The sequence below is a fragment of the Octopus sinensis genome, linkage group LG7, assembly GCF_006345805.1.
Source record: "Octopus sinensis linkage group LG7, ASM634580v1, whole genome shotgun sequence".
NCBI lineage: Eukaryota > Metazoa > Mollusca > Cephalopoda > Octopoda > Octopodidae > Octopus > Octopus sinensis.
In genome coordinates, this window is record NC_043003.1 from 114,206,250 (window position 1) to 114,223,107 (window position 16,858).

At 39.6% G+C, this 16,858-nt stretch overlaps 1 long non-coding RNA gene across 1 annotated transcript; it reads left to right on the forward strand.

The window, feature by feature from the left end:
* The first annotated feature begins 2,069 nt into the window (after nucleotides 1-2,069).
* On the forward strand, nucleotides 2,070-16,091 carry LOC118764125. The gene is made up of 3 exons (XR_004999916.1): nucleotides 2,070-2,199; nucleotides 3,247-3,251; nucleotides 16,080-16,091. It is a non-coding gene; the product is annotated as an uncharacterized LOC118764125 (long non-coding RNA).
* The last annotated feature ends 767 nt before the right edge of the window (nucleotides 16,092-16,858 follow it).

Here is a 16,858-nt window from a genome sequence, read left to right on the forward strand (position 1 = left end):
CGTCCTGGTCCCAGAAGACTGTGAGCATGACCTTGCCAGCGGAGGGCTGCACCCTTTCCTTCTTTGGAGGAGGTGAGTCACGGTGCTTCCACTGCATTGACTGGGCTTCGGTCTCTGGATCATAGTGATGGACCCAGGTTTCATCCTGTGTAATCAGTCTTTTGAAAAATTTTGACTCATCTTCTTGGAACATCTTCAAATTCATCCTCGCGCAATCGACGCGTTCTTGCTTCTGAAAAGGTGTGAGCAGCCTGGGAATCCATCTGGCAGACACCTTTTGCATATGCAAATGGTCATGAATGATAGTTTCCACAGACCCGGTACTAATCTTGACCTCATGGGCTATTTGGCGAATAGTTATGCGTCGATCTTCCAAAATGGCAGCCTCAACTTGACAGACAGATGCCTCATCAATGGCAGAAGGGGGCGACCAGATCTGGGAGCTGTTTCCACAAAGTTCCGACCATGTTTGAATTCATGATGCCAGCGTTTTACAAGGTCATATGATGGGGCATCATCACCATAAGTTACTTTTATTTTATCAAAAGTCTCCCGTGGTGTGCGTCCTTTCAAATACAATAATCGCATCACTGCTCGACATTCAACAGGCTCCGTTTCACACTTGACTCAGTTCAAACACCTGTAAATCAGAAACCACAATTAGTTCAGAGCTGTAATTTGCCACTTAATCTATAGATATAAATAATTGCACATGCAAAATTTCAGCTAGATCAAACAACTGCAAGTGGGTCAGAGGCATTACTTATTGAACGCCCCTCGTATATATATATATATATGTGTGTGTGTGTGTATGTGTATATGTTTGTGTGTCTGTGTTTGTCCCCCCAACATCGCCTGACAACCGATGCTGGTTTGTTGACGTCCCGGTAACATAGCGGTTCGGCAAAAGAGACCGTTAGAATAAGTACTAGGCTTACAAAGAATAAGTCCTGGGGGTCGATTTGCTCGACTAAAAGGCGTTGCTCCAGCATGGCCAAAGTCAAATGACTGAAACAAGTAAGAGAGTAAAAGAGTAAAAGAGACTCTACTGGAGAGTCTAAAAGCAGTTAAGTTGCCTTACGTCTATCGTGGTAGTTTGTGTAGAAAGTTTCAATCTATTTTTTTTTGTTCGTTATGTTGCCCTTTGTGAATTATAGCAAAATTAGACATTTGCGAATTCGATTATTAACGACGATGATGACGATGACGACGATATAACTGGTGATGGCGGTAGTAGTGGTGGTAATGAGCAATGCTGATGCGGATGATGGTCATGACGGCTGTGATGGCAAACAAGGAAAGAGTGGCGGAACAGGAAATGGAGAGAATAAGGAAGAATTGTAGGGGATTCTTCCAAGTAGCACAAGAAGCTAAACAGTTTAAAGGAAGGATTTTAGTCCCTCAAAATGAAATCTCTCGACGTCCTCTGAAACGTGAAACCCAGAGCCAAATAATGGTCTTTCATATAAAACTAACATTTTTATATTTGGTGAATCCTTAAAATTGTGGATTGTTGAAATATCGAAAAAATTGAAATAACACGTATCAACCTCGACAAGATTTGAGCAGAAGACATGCAGCGGTTAAACTAAATAATATCAAATATGTAGTCTGATTAGATATCATTTCTTGTCTGGTTATATCATTATTAGTGGGGTGGACCTTGGGGCGAAATTTGAAACCGTTATTTTCGTTATTATTATTATTATTATTATTATTATTATTATTATTATTATTATTATTATTATTATTATTATTATTATTATTATATTATTATTATTATTATTATTATTATTTTATTATTATTATTATTGTAAAAGTGACGTTAGGGTACAAATATACAAGACAACCATACATGCTTGACATGGTGACCTCGTATCAAGATTAACAGCGTATGACTTTGCAAGTGGGGCCCACTTACAATTTTCTTCAGGTCGATTACCTGCTTCAAAAAAATAAGCACAGAAATTATTGGCACCGCTTTCAGGGACTACGAAAAGGTATCAGGAGAGATGGTTTACCGGAAAAAGTCGGTGGTTTTGCTGCTCGGCAAATGGGAAAGCGTCACTGGTCAAACAGAGACCGAGATAAGGCATTTGGAAAGTGGAATGTCTTCAAGCGCTCACAACCCTCAGCCAGTCGGACATGGCGATCAGTGGAAAGTTCACTTTAACTTTCTATAGGGAATTAGAGGAAGGTGTAACGACAATCTTGGAGAGACCTTGGGCGTCAAAGATGATCAGCTGTTGGCTCTCCCCGGAGAGATTTCAGCCTAGGACCGATGGATAACTTCCAGAACCCCCTGGCATGGAAGCGCTACCGAGGAGCCTTGCCTGTTGGAGATAAACTTTACAGGTACGGAAGTACTGTCAGCAGAGCAGGTCCGTGATGCACGCAGGGCGACAAAACTGTCCACCATGCGTTCCTCTAATGCTTGAGCATTGCTGACTTATAGGTTTATGTCGAACAGCTATTGTCGCGTATGGGACGGATCTGGATATCAACTGAATCCATCGTGAAGATCGCTCCGCCGCCTTCTTTTTGCCGCGAAGGACAGGCAGTCTTTATATGCTTGGTGCCTTGGCAATAGCAGTTGTATGGTGGACGAGATTGAAGGGGCGGAAGACAAATGCTTTTCTCTGGACAATCCCTGATCAACTTCTTTTAAGTTTCACTCGAAGAGGAAAACAAGGATAAAGAGAAAGTGTTACCTTCCATCCATTTTGTTGAAAGGTGAATGAGAGGTGCGAGAATGGTGCAGGTGAACAAAACTAGACAGAAAAGCATTAATAAACAATAAGGTTCACCTAAAATATAGGCGAAAAAATGTTGGAAACAAAGAACATACTACGGTACAATAAATGCTGAAAGAAACCTAGGAGATAGAAACACCAATAGAATCGCCTGATGGATAAGGGCTAAAATTTGAAGATAATGTTTCTATCAATCATACAAGTCATGTGAGGGTCATTACGCCAAGAATAATAACACACGCCCTGGTTCAGTATCACTTCTCTTTTTTTAGTCAATTAGTCGCGTTTATTATAAATTTACTATAACATGATATCAACATGCACCGAAATCACTTCGCCCTGAAGGCTAGGTTACAGAACTAGAAATGACGATGATGGCTTTAAGAATTTTATTGTTCCCGATATGCTGTAGGACTGTCATCCAAAAATAAGGGACCCTTGAGCCCACGCCTGTAATCGGAGATGAGGAACTGAGAAAATGTCCCGGTTCCAGAAGTGGTTTCATGGGAGTTTTCCATGAGCAGCCCTTCAATGTCCCCTTCCTACTGAGGATTACGCATGGTTAAAAATGGTGTTTATTTTTCCGTTAAACCAGTTTACAAACAAAACCTGCACAACACACAGTACATACACGCACACTCACGCACACGTGCACACACATGCACAAACATGCACGCACGCACCACCATCCTCTCTATTATCCCCCACCACCACCAACCCTACCAACAATAACAACAAAACATCCACAATCATAAAGAATACCCGCCGCATCACCACCACCACCACCATTAGCACCAACAATATCCTCACCTCAACCACCATCACCATCACTACTACTACTACTACTACTACTACTAATACTACTACTACTACTACTACCGCCACCCTCACTACAACACCGCCACAGCACCAATTACACCAGAATCGTAGCAGCAGCAGTGGCAGCGGCAGCAGTAACCCCATCCAATGTGATGCCTGACAAGCAAAGTAGATTGCCAATCCAATCCATCATTGGCTCCTAAAATCTAGTTGAGCAAATCTAACCACATGGAGGCGGGGTGGAGGAGGAGAAGCAGAGATGGTAGGAGAGGGGTTAAGTTTCTACAGGTCAAAGGTCGTACACATCTGGTTTTTGTCTCCTCCCAGAAAAAAGTCCTTCCCCCACCAACCTGTCACCTAAACCCTAAACATATTAGAACTCCCCACCATCCTTATCATTTGTCATTCGGCCAACCAACATTACGTTTTCTTATTGCTTTCTATTTTCTCTTTCTTTTTAGTTTTTCCTATCTGTCTATCCATCTGACTCTATCTATCTATCTATCTATCTATCTATCTATCTATCTATCTATCTATCTGTATGTATGTATGTATGTATGTATGTATGTATGTATGTATGTATGTATGTATGTATCTATCTATCTGTATGTATGTATCTATCTATCTATCTCTCTGTATGTATATATGTATGTCTATCTCTCTCTATATATATCTATCTATCTATCTAGCTATATGTCTGTCTGTCTGTATGTATGTATGTACGTATGTACGTATGTATGTATGTATGTATGTCTATCTATCTATCTATCTACATATATATCTATCTATCTATCTATCTATCTATATATATATATATATATATATATATATATATATCTAACTGTCTATCTGTCTGTTTTTTTTTCTACTTTCAACATTTACGCGCTCACACATGCACGCTACACACATACACATAGATGTGCACAAACAAAAATACACATAAACACACACACACACACACACCACAAACACACACGTGAGGGGAAGCTTTTCTTTGTGACGTATTGAAAACATGATTACAGTTCTTAGTTTAATTCGTTCATCGAGTGGGTCCCTTATTTTTGTATGACAGTCGTATAGCATATCGGGAACAATAACATTCTTAAAGCCATCATCGTCATTTCTAGTTCTGTAACCTAGCCTTCAGGACGAAGTGATTTCGGTGTATGTTGTAATCATGTTATAGAAAATTAATAATAAACACGACAAATTGACTAACAAAAGAGAAGTGATACTGAACCAGGGCGTGTGTTATTATTCTTGGCGTAATGACCCTCACATGACTTGTATGATTGATAGGAACATTATCTTCAAATTTTAGCCCTTATCCATCAGGCGATTCTATTGGTGTCTCTATCTCCTAGGTTTCTTTCAGCATTTATTGTACCGTAGTATGTTCTTTGTTTCCAACATTTGTCGCCTATATAAACCTTATTGTTTATTAATGCTTTTCTGCCTAGTTTTGTTTCCTATTGTGTACCGTAGTCACCGTCACTGTCACCGTCACCGACCAGGCTATCAGATGTTGCTACACATCGCTAGTCACAATGCGCTTCGCATTGCTTTAGCCTTCAAATGACGCCACCCCGCTGGCTGAGCGAGCAGGCCAACAGAAGAAAGAATGAGAGAAAGTTGCGGCGAAAGAGTACAGCAGGGATCACCGCCCCCCGCTGCCGGAGCCTCGTGGAGCTTTAGGTGTTTTTGTTCAATAAACACTCACAACGCCCGGTCTGAGAATCGAAACCGCGAGTCCGCTGCCCCCTCCACGTGTACCGTAGTATCTTGCAAATTACTCATGTACGTGTTTGTTACTCAACAGGACAGTGCTGTGCTGATATGGTTCCTCTAACAGTTGAAGTCGCGAAGTTTGCAACTCAATTAATAAACCATGTTGTTCTTTTATAGCTTGTTCGTCGGTTTACCTGCTGTTATTGCTAAGAAAGTATTTACAGTTCCTGGTTTTGTGGTACCTTACGAGCCATACTTTGAAAGCTGTAAATTAATAAGTCATTTGTCTTGGACAAAAAAGCCTTACAGTATTTAGCTACGGCCTATTACGTTATGGGTTCAAATCCCGCTAAGGTTGACTTAATCTTTCATCTTTCCGGGTTTAAGTATCAGTTCAATAAAGGAATTGATAAAATTATCAGTAAAATTATCAGATTGATAAAGTATTAGTTCAATACAGGGATTGATAGAATTGACTGTTCCCTCTCACCACGGCACACATTAAGAAATTATTATTTCTGCTGTTTTATGAATGAGGGGATGTATTTTGTGTTTTGTTCTGGGAGTTGGTTGATGCGTTCTCTTCTTCTCTACTTATTATTTCTGTTAGCTGATGATTTTGCTTGGTGCCTGATCTATTTGTTGGTTTATAGTTAGGGACTATATTGCATGATTAACTTCACCATTTAATTCATTACAACACTCATTTCACATTACGATTTATTTTCCTCGATGGACTTCTTTATAAACAACCAAAGTGCTTCGTGTGTGGAATCGAATCGAAATGCTCTTCAAAGAATGGATTTTATTATTCCTGACAATTATGTACTGGCGTATTTATTTGAGATGTTATAGGTCAGAGGGTTTTATTTTCGTTTTGTCTTCTAAATGTTCCATAAATATGGGTCGGGGTGAACTCTCCTTTAATGAGTGGGAAATAAGTCCCCCCCCCCCATTTATTGCGTTTGCTGGGGGAGATTAATTGAGACAGTCTTTCATTTAATTGGCTGATATTAAATTTCTGAATCCTTAGAAATTTGCTTTTATCGTTGAGTAAATTGTTAGTTTTTGCAATTTATTCATCTTTTGCAATTTATGATGACCAGAATAGGATAATGAAAATATGAATATTATCATTGATGAAGCTGCGAGTTAGCCGAGTCATTGGACTGCGGTAATCGTTCTGGCTCTCTGGACCTGCATTTCGAATCCCATTGGGGTCAGGTTTATCATTTGTTCTTTCAAGGTCGATAAATAAAGTACCAATGAGGGTAACCGAATATGTGGAATTGTTAGAGCAATGAAAGAGATGATTTGCAGTGTCTGGCTGACGAAAAGCATTTCGAAAAACCGCTGTCCCAGAATCCCTTGCGTCAATGAACTTCATATGCTCTTCCTTTATGGATTTTCCCTTACACACACGTGATTTAGAGCGCTTGTCTGTCCTGGTCGCTTGTACATTCAAACCTGTGTGATCGACGGTTTCATTATCACGTGACACATGAATTTTGCGCTTTTCAACGCTGTTTCAGAAAATGCAGGGTTTGAGAAACCAATATTTGTGAGGAAAGATTGTAAAATAGTTCCTTTATCGGATTTAATAGAAATTTGTGCTTTCCCTTTCATCTCTTTACCTTAAACTGTGACGTAATCGCAAGAAATTTAGATGTATGCATAGTTATTAGTTGAGCACTCTCAGTGACATATACTTCGCTTTGACGAGAATTGCGAGTTACTCTGAGGAGATACTGCGAGTCGTATTGCCTTACACACATACACACACACACGATAACACACACGCACACACAAACACAAACATACACACACGCACGCGCACATTCATTCATTCAAGTACAAAGATTTACGCATACGAACATGTATGATGTCATACTTCTGTCGGCAAACTACAGCTACTTTAAAAATAAATGGAAAGAAAACAGTTTATTGTGGTGAAATGGTAAGTTGAGATATTTTAATATGTTCTGTTTCTTTTCCTTGGCTGAAATAAATCCTTCCAAGATTTCAATACAGATAAATTCACATTCCAAACAACGTTCCACACAAACAGTGCAATTCGACTCCCTACAGCGTTACAATAAACACTTTCTTTCGTTTCCATTGTAGTTAAACCCACATCAGTCATGACTTAACAGATCCCTGATAAAATATGTTCCTGTCTTAACCACCCAGGTTCGTCCTTGGCTATTGTCTATCTAGGACTACGTTATCCAATGTGGCTCTTCCCCCTTTTCTTAGCTTGAATAATTTAGAAGGTTTGTGAGTTCAAACTAACTGCAGGCATTGATTCTTTGACGTTTCTCATTGTTAATGACCTGAAAGACAACCGTCTCCTTGGAATGGATGCTCGCTTATTGCATCTAAATTCCACAAAGTTTTGTTATTTTAGAAAAAAGTAGATTGAAGCAACACGAAGATTCACTAAATGTCCTACAACTTGCAACAGATTTAATGGACAATCCTATGATTTGTGGGTTTCTTTAATCATCGATCAAATATTATATGGAAACCGGTAAATCGTTTTTTTTTTTGTGTTGAGAGAAATTCAAAACCATTTCAGTAGAGGAGAGTAAGTTCCTATTGCGAAGTATCAATTCCTTGATAATATTGGTTTCAAATTTTTGGCACGAGCCCAGCAATTTCGAAGCAGCAGGTAGATCGCTTATATCGACCACAGTGTTCAACTGAAACTTAATTTATCGATCCTTAAAGGATGAATGGCAAAGTCGACCTCAGCAGAATTTCAACTCAGAACATTTAAGTAGACGAAATGCCGCAAAGCATTTCGCCCGGCGCGCAAACGACTCTGTCAGCTCGGTGCTTTCAATTTCGTAATAATATTGAAACTTGCTAAACGAATGATAGATTCAATCTGTGTGTGCGTGTATGTGTGTATGTGTGTATGTGTGTGTGTGTGTGTGTGTGTGTGTGTGTGTGTGTGTGTGTGTGAAGAGCAGATGGCATTTGATGCTTCTGATGCCTGTTTATATTATCACTGTTAATCCTGTGTCTGTGTCCAAACTGTCAACTATCGTTTCTCATCCCTACACCGCATTTCATTTGTCCATATCATCGCGCGTTTAGGATGAGTTCCAGCCATAACTCTTTACTTCGCACAAATTTCAAATCCTTCCAGTCAAGGAATCACGCAGCCATTTGTTGAAGACCTGTTTAAATCCTTTTCAAGATTAAATTCATGTTTTCAATTGTTTCTGGCCAAAGTAAAATAAACATCTGCTGCACTGCAGAATATTGTTCAACTTTATTTCTGCCCCATTGTATCTAACACGTCAATCCGTCTCTCTCTAAAAGAAATGTCTTGAGAGGCGTTTAGATGGAATTTACACTCGCCTCTTATGAGAGCTCAAAATCTCTCGTGGAAGCGTCATCCAACCAAAGTACAAATATATGGGAAACTACCACCTGTGTCATCTCTTGTGAAAAGGAAGAGAGTCCAGTTTGCTGGACATTGTTGTAGAGCTGAAAACGAGGCAATTTCTACTCTTCTCCTCTGGAAGCCATCTACTCGCGATACCAGAGGGCGCACTCTCCTACTCTGATGTAATCTCCAGGGATACAGGCATCCAGTAACAGGACCTCCGTAATGCTATGATGGACCATGAAGTCTGGCGTAGCGTGGTAAATTCCATTGTCTCGACAACGGTCGAACAATGATGATGATGAAAAGAAATGTCGCGTATGTTGCCCTGCAGCGTCTATTGCAGCCCAGTGGAACTGATTTAGAGAGGGGGAGAGAAAGAAAGTGAGCGAAGGGGAGGAAGTGAGACAGAGATTGAGAAAGGAGAGAGAGAGAGGGAGAGGGAGAGGAGAGAAGATCTACTATGGATACTTTTTGGCAGGTACTTTATCTTACCTGGACGAAGAAAGACAAATCCTCGGTGAGAGTTAAATTCAGAGGGCGGGAATAAATACCGCGAGGTATTCTGTCTAATACTCTAATCACTTGGAAACCTCATCACCAACAGCTCGTGATATGTTTAAAGCTAGTTGTATATCAATAGTAAAATACCCACAGCCAGTCTGGTACTGGGGTCTGTTGAACTCTTTGCAATATTCGTGGATGAAATTCGTAGATCGAAATTATCGCTATCACAAGAATGGCTTCTGATTTAGGCGAAATACCAGCGATTTTTAAGCAGGGTATATTAGGGATCAAGAAAATCGACCCCTTATACTTCACTGGTCTATTTTTTCATCGAAGGCAAAGCTGATATAAGCGCTATTAGAACTGAAAACATAAAGTGACAGAACCTTAACGCTATGTTCCGATGCTCTAGCTATCCTGACGGCTCACCTTAGGACCTCAGCAGAATAAATACCAGTAATACACAAGGATGTTTTCAATTGACTTTAGATGCTTTCGTTATTTTTTCTGTAAACTTGTGACCCTGTAATAAAGTAAAAAAACAACACAAAAACAAGAAAATATTGTCGGTATTATTTCTCTCAATAATTGAAACAATTGAATAGAAATTTAAAACAAATCTGAAACGATACAATTTCGTCTAACACTCAATCCTACCACCACACAGGGTGGCGGCGCCCCAGATTCTGCTCTTTATTAAATAATGGGAATTAAATATTTAGTAATTTGATTCCAGTTAGATTAAATGGATATTGTGTTATGTGTTGGGCTGATTGGAATTTGGCCTGATATTCTGAGAAGACTTGAAAGCAAAGAAAAGAAAAAGAAAAGAAAAATCGTAGTAGTTTCGTTACTTAATATTCATGTTATTAAAAGGAACTTGTACATACATACATACATATGGACATGTATTTGTGTGTGTGTATATATACATATATATATATATATATATATATATATATATATATATATATATATATACACTCACGCAGAAACATACATACACACACAGACATGGACTGGGTATTTTGTTCTCTTTTCACTTATGGATGGCGGGAGGAGGTGATTGCTTCTGAATGCATGTCTGAGAGCTTAATTGTGGCTTTGGTACGCTGCTTATATTTTTCTTTTGTGTGTGTGTGTGTGTGTGTGTGTGTGTGTGTGTGTGTGTGTGTGTGTGTAAGTGACTGTACTTGATTTTGTTCATGTGTGTTTGAGTTCACACACATATAACTACAGACACACACACTTATATCTATATACATATATTCATGCATACCTAGACGTGTGTTTGAGTTTTGTAAGAAAGGAAGAAGGAAACCAAAGCCAAGAAAACAAGGAGCCAGAACGAAGAAATCTGCGCAGCAGCTGCGATTCCTCTTCGTAGTTATTGTTATTCCCCGTCACTTTAGAAATTCTTGTGGAAAGTTCTTCAGTGTACAATGATACATCTCGACCCATTCTGAACGTGAGACATCCTATCTAATGGTGGATCTCGGTCCCTCTACGGTGAGGTTTCGGTTGTCAGTCTTCTTAATCACCCCTTTCCTTATATTAGCCTCTTAATGGCATATCTACTCTCAACGTAAGAATCAGCATAACAGAATGTGAGAAGCCTGATCGCCTTTAAACAACAGGTCATGATTCATCCAACGCGCCTCGGCATTAGTTGTGTATTGTTTCTGTCGACCCACTCACACTCAAATGGTGTGAGTTAAGCCGAGGCTGTAGGAAACGACACCTGCTCGAGGTCCCATGCAATGGGATCGAACACTACACCTCATAGTTGTGCAGGGAACTTCTGTTTTACAAATCATATTGGCTGCTATTAATAAATTTTCTATAACGATTACAAGAATATATCATTTTATTCTCCCCTTTGTTTCAGTCCCTGGATTGTAGCCGTTCTGATGTACTGCCTTGGTGGTCTACACGTTAGTCAACACGCTTCCAGTGGTTACTTTTAAGGGTCAGCTCTTCATTCCAACACACAAATTTTCCCAAGTTGCTAAATTACGGACACGGAAAGCAAACCAATGCAAGACATCATGAACTAGCACTCAACACTTTTCGTTGGACTTACGCGTATTTGATAACAGTTTGGCTTACGACTTGAGGTCACTTATTCTCGGTTTCCCTTTACCAATTTCGCTCACATGACATTGCTGGGCCAAGACTTATAACACAAACATCTAGGGACCCGCTCGCTGGATCTAAATCAGAAATAATGTGGTCGAAAAGCGAGCATTTTAACGGTATTGTCAAATCTGTGCCTATACACACGCTCACACACACACACACACGCACACACACAACGGGCTTCTTTCAGTTTCCTCTCTAGTAAATTTACACCAGAAGTTTATCTCGACTAGACGCCATTGTAGATGATATTTGCCCAGGGCAAATGACTGCTGGGCCTAAGTGAATGGTTGTCATATATAAGACGAAAACAATGGTTTGGTTGGATGTTATAATACAATCGCCAAGATATATACTCCGAATTATTTCGTAGGTGTACATAACTGTTGCATTATTTACTCGCAGGTGCAAAAGCAGTCTACAATCTTGATTAAAACGAAAGTAGCTTGTTCATCCCACAAATACACGCAAATATATACGTATATACATATATGAATTGATACGTAAATGCATATACACACACAAGCACACATATGCATAGACATCTGCAGAATATGAAATGCAATAAAATTATAATTAACAATAAGAAGAAAAATATAAAAAAATAACATAAAATTAGAGAAAAAACAAAATGAAATAAGCTCTTGGAGAGGCAGAAGAATTGGTAAATGGATAAAAACGTGGGTGAGGAGATGGATGAATGTGTGTGTGTGTGTGTGTGTGTGTGTGTGTGTGTGTGTGTGTGTGTGTGTGCATGTGTTTTATTCTTTTAGTCTTTTATTTGTTTCAGCAATTTGACTGCGGCCATGCTGGAGCAGCACGTTTTAGTCGAGCAAATCGAACCCAGCACTTATTCTTTGTAAACCCAGTACTTATTCTATCGGCCTCTTTTGCCGAACCGCCAAGTTACGGGGACGTAAACACACCAGCATCGGTTATCAAGCGATGTTGGGGGGGGGCAGACACAGACATACAAAACATATACACACAGATACAGACGCGGACAGACAGACACACACACACACACGCACGTACACACATACACACACACACACACACACACACACACACACATATATATATGTAGACGGGCTTCTTTCTATTTCCTTCTACCATATCCACACACAAGGCTTTGGTCGATCCGAGTCTATAGTAGAAAGCATTTGCCCGGAACCATATGGTTGTTTAGGAACCTACTTACCACACAGCCACTCCTGCCCCTATGTATGTATATGTATTGTATGTATATGTGTGTGTATGTGTGTGTGTGTGGGTACATATATATACATATACTCTTTTACTCTTTTACTTGTTTCAGTCATTTGACTGCGGCCATGCTGGAGCACCGCCTTTAGTCGAGCAAATCGACCCCGGAACTTATTCTTTGTAAGCCCAGTACTTATTCTATCGGTCTCTTTTGCCGAACCGCCAAGTGACGGGGACGTAAACACACCAGCATCGGTTGTCAGGCAATGCTAGGGGGACAAATTAAGCAAGAATATTATTGATAGTGACTTCGAAGTTTCGGCCAGATAAGCCATCGTTGAACATCGGAGTCACTGTCGATCATATTCTTATTTTGGATTAGCTCAGTTATATTCTAAAAAAGTATCGAGTAATCCATCAGATTAATGTAAAATTCTTTTTATTACAACTGAACATAAATACACACATACATACATACACGCATATGCACATATATGATGGCTGCTCCCCCACCCCGTTATCGAGTATGGCCATTGCACGAAGCTTAACTGTTATTGGTGCTGTGATAGAATGTGACTTTTTAGCCCAGCTAAATGTCTTGTACAGAATTGGCAACTAAAATCTTTACCGGTAATAGTCAGCTGTAGTTTTAACTGGGCTTCATGTACCTTTGCATGTCGTTTAAGTCCTCCTGTCGAATTACACTCTCTTCCACATGCCCGACAGATATGACTGGTATGGTGTGTTACACCACCACCAGTGGCCAGGTTGTCACTCATCTGTCTCGCTTTATGACTACGAAGATGTCTCTTGAGTCCAGCTTTACTGAGGCAAGGTCTTGCACAGAAACTGCATGTCATATACGCACATATATACACACATACATAGATGCACAAATATCTAATATGAACTGGTATCTACCTATTTGTCTCCCCCTCAGGCTCTCTTTCTACTAAGCCTCCCATTTATACATACTTCTTCAGCCGTCTGTCTTTCAACAGAGGCATCGGCCTTTTCTATCGAAGATTCATTCTTGTCCGTTTCCATAGTTTTTAATTGTTATCTTCGATATTTCTCGCATATATTTGTTCTGAATTTAATGTATTGCCTAAATTCATGTTTTCCAGCTTTTTCACGGATTTATTTGAACCATGACTAGTTGAGATTGCTGGAACCAATTATCAGATACGCTTCTTCATTCCTCTGCTTGATATTTTATTCTCCGAGACTAAAGGCAATTTTCTGGATTTTCAGCTTCTGCGAAACATATATGAAGGAAAACCAAAAAGAAACCGGAATTTGCAATATTATTTCATTTATTCACTTTTGCATGTTTACACTTTTATCGCCTTCAGAGTATTCTCCGTTCGAAGCAATGCATCATTCCAGGCACGTTTTCCACTGTTCGAAGCCGTGCTGGAATTCTTGCAAAATGATGCCATTTTTTTCTTTACATCTTCCACATCTGCAAATTCCGTAGCACCAGCTTTCATCACCAGTGATGGCCTTCGAAAAAAAAAAAAAAAATCCGGATCAAGTTCCAGCCATTCTTTCAGTTCACGAAACGCATTCAGCCGTAACTTCTTTTGATCTTCTGTGAGCAAGCGAGGCACAGATTTTGCTGCAATTCTTTTCAATTCGCAATTCCTCACTCAAATTTCGTTGGCACGAGCTCCAGGGCACATCAGTCATATTATCAACTTTGTCAATTGTTCAGTGACGTCCTCCATGATCAGTTCATGAATTTTCGTGATGTTTATATTCGCTCGGTAAGTCGACGGTCACTCTGAACGAGGTCGGTCTTCAAGCAACAACATGACCATTCCTAAAGCGTGAAAGCCACTCGTAAACTTGTATTTTCCTCATGGCAACGTCTTTTCAAGACGTTTGAACCATGAAAACAGTTTTGATCTCCGTTTTCCCGAGAAGAAAACAGAATTTCACGGAAGTATGTTGTTCCTTCGTTTCAGCTATCGAAAAAAAAAATCGACGAACAGGGGAGAAACTCTACAAAACGAAGACGCACCACGTGTCAGTAGGACTAGACTGGATGCCGCCGGTCTCATCACTGGATGCCTGAGGGTCTCATCAAGTGGCTTCTAGCTGCGGAAGCCTCAGCTACAGTGAGCTTGTTTCACAGGGAACGTTTTCGGTTACTATCGGGTACCTCCTCGTACTTCTACTGAAGCAGTGTTCCTTCCTATACATTCTGTTAACCGATGTTCGCAGGAATGCTGCCTGAGCTAAGTGCCTGGATTACCGGATACACTCTCCACCACCACACATGCATTGATTACCCTCTCCCTTTCTGTATGCATGTGTATTTATATGTATGTGTGTTTGTGTATGCATACGCATAATGTGTACACATGCACTTTTTTGAGACAGAGTGAAGGGAGAGAAAGTAATTGAGGCAAAGAAAGACCGACAAGGAAATGAAAATCACGAAGAATTGACCTGCGAGGAATTAAAGTGCCTAAAGTGAAGTGTTTTATGAGTTGAAATCTCGCTGACGTAGTCTTCGAGTTTTTCAAATTTCCGGCAACATCAGAAGTGCCCCTCGACTTACTGGGTGCTTATTTAATCAACCGTACCCCGGTGTATTTAAATTCTTAGACTTGGGATTATGATAGTGAAACAAAACTATTATTATTATTATTATTATTATTATTATTATTATTGAGTGAGAGAGCAGTACATGTCATCAAAGTGACACTGGGGTAAAAAGCCCAGCATACCCATCATAACTACCCGTCTGATAAGGGTACACCAGGCACATGCATCACAACCATATGTGCGCGACATGGTGATCTCATATCAAGATAACCAGCACATGACCTTGCAGGTGGGGCCCAATTAGAATTTTCTTCAGGTTGAGTAGCCCATCCTGCTCAAAAGGTCCCTGAATAAGGGTTGCTTTAGGATGTTGAACGAAACACTCATGTTTCCAGAGGTGAATTATTCAAACTCCAAGTAATCCCTCTCAACACATGGCTATGATGCTCCCCCACTACTTCTGCTCATGATCAGAGATGCACGTATCGTCAGCCACTAAGGGACATGCTCAACTGGTTAAGGTCAAACAACTGACAAGCAAATCTGTGGTATTGAGCAGAATATTTGCTGTAGCCCATCTTTTATACCAAGACAAAACAATGTACATGATAACACTTCCAATCAGTAAAGATCAGAAGCCATGAGAGCCACTGCCTGGTACTATATTATTATTATTATTATTGTCGTTGTTGTTGTTGTTGTTGTTATTGTGAAAGAATGGCGAGGTGCAGTTTCGAAAGAATGGCGGACGAGTTGACATTCGCCATATCCGTCTGATTATATTCTTCCAATGATGACCAACTCGCCTTTACTTGTTATACTTCCAAGCTCAATTAAACAAATACCAGGCAAGCACTGAGGTTGCTGTCGAATCAATCATAATTCACTCTCCATAGATGCTACCCTGTACTCCTATTAAACCGTAGTCTTTGGTGTGTGGCAGCAAAGCTGTGTACAGGAATTCACGTTGCCAGCGACGCAATGCTCGCCACAATGCAACAAGTTCACAAAGTGTAGCATATGTTAATATCTATTATGTTCTACACGTTTATTTATGCATCAGAATATATGGAGGAACATGTAGATGTGTGTTTGAAAGCCTTTTTCTGCGAGTGCACGAGGATGAGAATAGTCGACTTTTGCCGTTTGTTATGTTAATAACAGCTGGATAATATAATTATTTTAAACTAAAACAACATTCACACACACACACACACACACACACAACACACACACACACACACATTTGTGTACGCTGTCCTTAAGTGTTTCTGCATACCTATGCATGCATTTCACATTGCTGTACCGCACACATATAAGTATATAGAAATATAATATAGACGTACTTAGTTGAGCATTATAACATATAACTCCTCCCCCTTCTCCTCCACCTCTTCTTTTTCTTTCTCTCTAAATACATATGTGTCTCTATATGTGAATACATGTGTAAACACATACATACATACATACATATATACATATATATATATATTATATATATATATATATATATATATATATATATATATATATGTATATATATATATATATATATTATATATGTATATGAGTGTACATATACATACATGCATATATGCATGCATACATACAGACAGACATATACGTGTGTATAAATGATTATATGTATCTGTGTATCCCATATGTATGCATTAAAATTATATATTCAAACTCATGTATTCATATGCATATATATTTTTATACATGAAAAGCACACGTGCGTGTGCGATGCATG